This window comes from Nicotiana tabacum, chromosome 9 (assembly GCF_000715075.1).
Source record: "Nicotiana tabacum cultivar K326 chromosome 9, ASM71507v2, whole genome shotgun sequence".
NCBI lineage: Eukaryota > Viridiplantae > Streptophyta > Magnoliopsida > Solanales > Solanaceae > Nicotiana > Nicotiana tabacum.
Genome location: NC_134088.1, coordinates 98,969,100 through 98,975,099, shown reverse-complemented (window position 1 = coordinate 98,975,099; position 6,000 = coordinate 98,969,100).

Genomic DNA, 6,000 nt, shown 5'->3' with positions numbered 1-6,000 from the left:
CGTGATATTATCCTCCTGGAATCTCTTACTATAGTTTGTCGATACTTTATCCTTCTTTGCGGCCGAGAAAGTGACCCAATTAATCGAGTCCCCTCCAAAGATCATGTTGACCGTTTGACATTGAGGTTCTTCTACTTCTTTCGAGGTTTGCGCGTCGCCCCTGTTCCAACCATAATTATTTTTGGCTCGATCATTCAATAGTTCTATGAGGTGACAATTCTTCAACAGTGTTGCCACTTCTTCCCGGATATGCCGGCAGTTCCCAGTCCGATGGCCATTAGTGTTGTGGTATTCACACTATAGATTTGGGTCCCTTTGGATGGGATCAGACCTCATAGGTCTCGGAAATCGTGCCTCCTTGATATCTCTCATGGCCGACACTAACTCCACCATGCTGACGTTGGAATTATACTCTGATAATTTTGGATAAGAAGAACCTCATGGTCCCGGGATTTCTCTATCCTGCAGCGATCTGTTGTTCCGCCCATGATCGGTCCTCCTGTCATCGGTGAACTTGTCTGTTGTACGGAAGCTCCTGTCTGTGTGAGTCGACATCGATCTTTATTTTTTCTTTGTTCTTCTCCCGTCTATTTGCTGATGACGGGAAGTCATCCTTATCATCTTCTATCCTTATCTTTGACTTGTATCGGTTGTGGACATCCACCGAAGTTGTTGCTTGAAACTCAAGCAGACTTTCCTTCAACTTCCGAGAAGCATCTGAACTCCTCGGGTTCAAACCCTTAGTGAACGCTTCAGCTGCTCATTCGTCCGAGACGACCGGTAATAACATATTTTCCTTCTTGAATCGGCTAACGAACTTTCGTAATATCTTAGATTCTCCCTGTGCGATCTTGAATATATCGGCATGTCAGGCTTATACCTTTCTGGCGCCGGCATGGGCCTTGATGGATGAATCCTCGAGCATTTCAAAAGAATCTATGGAATGCTCGGGCAATAATGAGTACCATGTCAAGGCTCCCCTCGTGAGAGTCTCACCAAATTTCTTCAACAACAGGGACTCTATTTCGTGAGGAGCTAGAACATTTCCTTTCACCGCCATTGTGTAGGTGGTGATGTGTTTCTGTGGATCTAAGGTCCCATCGTATTTTTGCACTTCAGGCATTCTGAATCACTTTGGGATTAATTCCGGGGTCGCATTCGGTTTGTACGGTAACTGGATGTACTTCTTCGAGCTCAGGCCTTTCAATAGCGGGGGTGCTCCCTGGATTTGGTCCATGCGAGCGTTTACTTCCTTCATAAACCGGAAGAGTTGCTCCTTGAACGGATCGTTATCACAGTTGAGGCCAGATCTACTCCCCCCAGCCCTGTCGGAGCCAACTTCGCCCCCAGGAGTGTTATTGTCGACTCTCTGCATCGTCTGGTTCATTGGAATAACGGGAGGAATTGGATCTCGCCTGTTTGCATTATTTGAAGCGCCTGATAGCGCATGTTTTAACTTAGTCATAACTTGATCCTGTCGCGTGAGGTGGCCTAGGATGATTGCCCGTTGCTCTCGTAGGATCCTTACTGCATCTGCTACGTGTCCCTGGTCAGCATCATCTGGAGTCGCTTCCCGTACTCGTCTGGGGTACCGCCCTTCATATACCAGCGTGACATCTTCCCCCTCATTACGAGTGTCGCTGATTGAGTCCTCAAAATGGGGGTGTTCTCCTTGAACCTTAGGATTGTGAATGTTGTTAATGGTATTGACTATTGATTGTCATTCTTTGTGATTTTGCGAGACAAGAACGATCAAAGCTTGAGAGTGAAGCAGGTAAGGATCAACTTAACCACACGACTGTTTAGGCCTCACGGTGGGCGCCAAACTGTTTACCTGGAAAATGGTGCAGTTGAATTTGTTTGTAATTTCTAGACAGATGAATCGATTTGATCCCAAAATGTAATGAATTAATCAATTTTCGTACAAGATACTTAGCTCAAATATAGATAAAATGATAGATTTGGAGAGTCCTGATACATGATTTCCGGGCACAATGATGATAAAAATAATAAGCTAGAGAGTGAAATAGTATCAAGATGTTATATTAGAATGTGTCTTTTGATGTCTAGAAAATCGTATCTTACAATGATAGTTGAGCTTATTATTTATAGCTTAGTGGACGTAATGGCCGGGCCCACCACTAATGAAAATTATTAAGGTGCGATAACGGAAACCTAACGGTAAATATAAATCCCCAGATTTCTTTAATGAGTCGTTACTCTTTAATGCTTTGGAATATTCTTTATTAAATGTCATCGGGCACAACATGCTTAATGCCCGTACGAACTTGCCTTTCTCGATGACACACGAGATAGTTGTGTCCGATTTTCCATCCTCCTAGTTTTGATTCCACGTAGGGGTGTTCATGGTTTAGTTTGGGTCGGTTTTTCCCTAAAATGAAACCAAACCAAGTAAGTAAGTTTTTCAATTATTGGAACCAAACCAAACCAAACCAATTAAGTCGGTTTTTATCGATTTAGTTTGATTCGGTATTTGTCGGTTTTTCGGTAATTCATCGGGATTTTTTCTTAAATATGAGACATACACTACCAAATGCATATTTCGGCTACTACACTTTCAACGTAACACTATCAAATCAATTGCTCTTTTAGAAATCTATCATTTACTAAGACATATTGATGATAATTGAATCAAATAGTGATGAATAATTAAAGTACTCAATTAAAAATCGATTATTGTTAACATGAAATAAATTCTTGTACTTAGCAAAAGAAAACTACCAACCAAACTAAAATGTAAAGGCAAAGAATTAGATTATTATAATAGCAAAGAACTAGACTAAAAATATAAATGACTAATATGTACCATAAAAGTTTAGAAATTTTATATAAAAATATACATATATAAATGTGTAATAATAAATTTAAATAGCTACTTTTATAGTCGGTTTGGTTCGGATTTTTCGGTTATTTTTGGATTAAAACCAAAACCAAACCAAATTTGATCGATTTTTAAAATTCAAAACCAAAACCAAACCAAACCTAAAAAGTATCGGTTTTTTTGGTCTGTTTGGTTCGATTTTTTTGATTTTTATGAACACCCCTAATTCCACGTGTCCCTTTTTAGGTGGCCACATAATTTAACGTATTTTACCCAATACAACGACTCGACTAGGAGAGAAAAGTAAGGGCGGTTAAAAGTTGTTGTATCCTCTAATACTTCCTCTGAAGTGAAGGTGAAAAATGGTGGAGGTTAAATTTCACAACCACTTCTATCCTTCTTTTATAGAAAAATACAGAACGCTCTTTTTTTTAAAAAAAAATTAATTTTCTTCTCACTAATTCTTTCAAAAGAAAAGGGCACACATATCAAGGTATTTAGTTGGCGAAAGATTAACTTTGTTTTCTAGGAAAATAAGTTAGAGTTTCATCGATTGTGATCTCTTTTCCGCTGCATTAACAAATACACAAGATTTATATGCTAACAACAATAAAGTTCTAGGACAGAGGGGATAGTTTACAATTTCAAAGAGGTATGTAGCATTTCAACTGTATACCTCGCTGTTAAGTATAAGGCAAATAAATATAGATGGTAATTAAGAGTCAAAAAGAAGAATTTTTTCACAGTAAACCATGAACTGAACATGAGAGTGAAAACGAAATGCAGGCTATGGAGTGAAGTTCACAACATCAGCGAGTACCCTAAATGCAAAATTTTGAATTTCTCATGTAAGAACTACTTACGAAAACTAAGTGTTATACATTATTGCAGTATAACAATAGATTTCTATCTGAGCTGCCCAAGGAAAATAAAAGCAGGCTGTCCAAAGTTCTTGTTCCTTGGGCTTTTACTCCTAACAGCTCTTCTTTAGCCCGGCCCATCTTCTGTTAATTTTTCAGAAATTGATATTTTTTGTTTTGGGAAAATGACATTGTCTAACCGCTATCAAAATGATAGCAAAAATGTATATTTTTTTGTATATATATACATTCTGTATGTTATATACAAAAATTATACAAATATTATACACTTTTTCGGCTATCAAATGTAAATAGTTTCTGACTCAGGATAAAAGTGATAATATCCCTTTTCTTTTGAGAATGGTGGTGAAGTACGTAAATACCCCTCAAAGTAGATGGTCTTGAATTTTTATTCTAGTTTGTCCTATAGGCAATACTTTAAATTTAACAAGTATTATCTCTCGCTTGCCATGGACAACACTTTTAACTTTTGATCTTAAAGTTCTGCTCATGGGCAATCGAGATCAAAAGATAAAGACCATCCCAAACTCCAAAGTGTCAATATTTCTGTAATTTTTTGGTATCAACGTTCAACGTAAGGTGTTAACTGTAATTAATGTACTAATCGGTTATGGTTTTAAAAGGTGTTTTTAGGGCGAGCCCTGGGGCAAAGCGCATCAAAAAAACCCCGAGGCGATGGTGTGGGACGAAAGTCTCAAGAGGCGTACGCCCAATAATTCGGGACGTACGCCCGGATATTCGGGGGCGTACGTCCCGGCATTCGAGATACGTTTTTTTTAGTGAGGATATATTATTTTGAGTAGCGTATAATATATTGTTTTGACTAGTTTTTTGTGGGGATGAAGAGAGCGCGCGCGCGCGCGCTTGTAAGTAACATATAACAGATTGTTTTGATTAGTTTTTTGTGGGGATGGAGCACATATATATATAGTTTTCTTCAATTTTTATGCAATTTTACCTGTTTATAAATATTTACTGTCATTATATTATTTTATAAAATATTAAAAATTAAATATCTATGGGGCTTACGTCCCGTGTCTCGGGACTTACCCCCCGCTGAGGCATATGTAAAATGCCTCACCTTACGCCCACGCCTTTTAAAACACGGGAACTAAAGAAAAAAATTACTGTTTAGAATTTCAGGGACAAGTGAGTCAGTTCAATTATTGACAAGTATTAATCCTTCGTTTGTCAAGTAGCGATTCATTGAATATAACAAAGACAGATCCTTCTGTTCTTCTGAACACAAAGATACAAAAGTTTTTACAGCAATAAAGCCATAATAATACACATACACGTCATGATTCAAAGAATTCTAGCCATTTGGCTAAGTAACAAAAGATAAGTTTACTCTTTACCAGAATTCTCCAGACCACAGGTGGACAGACTTCTCGATTATACTTGAAAAAAATATTTTTCTCATGCACCTTATGATTTGTTGGAGATTTCAGCTTCAATATATTTTTCTTAAAAATACATTTATTTATAATACATTTAGATATCTGTTAAGGCATAATTATCTTAACAAATATAACCTTCGTTTTTCTAATATAATGATGGTAGTAATGAGAAACTACTACGAAATTTTATTCCATTATTGGCACTTAACTAATGATAGTACGTGCTTTTTATGGACCTTTTGACAAATTTGTGTCGTAAATTAACCTTATTTTGGAAGGACTAAGGTAATAATCAATTAAACGACTTGTTCTAAAGCATACGTCATAGCTATATTACATGATTGCATATATAGTAGTAGTGGGTGGAAATAGCAGTAGGTAAGGAAGTTATTTACTTACCACATTTACTGCTTCAAGTTCTTGAGGGCTCTCGAGTAATAGTTAGGGGTGGGCATAAAAATCGAAAAATCTGACAGAATCAAACTATTTTGGTTCTTCGGTTTCGGTTCTTTGGTTTTTGATACGGTCTTCGGTATTAGAATATCAGTATTTTGATTTTTCGGTTCGATCTTCGATATTAGGTATCGAAATTTCGGTATACCGAAATATCGAACTTTTTTAGTATACATATTAAGTAGCCTAATTTTAATTTGAGTCCAACCCATAACTCAAACTCTAAGTCTCATATTTATACCCAAATAACATCTTAAGACTTATAGCCTAATTTATTTTTTATGTGCTTTGATTTAAAGACATATGAATACTGCTTTAGCAGTGCCCAAAGACAAGGTTTAGTGACAAGGTTTAATTGTTTAAGACTTATAATTACTGCTTTGATTGCTCACCACTCACCACTCACCATTATTTTGTATGTGCT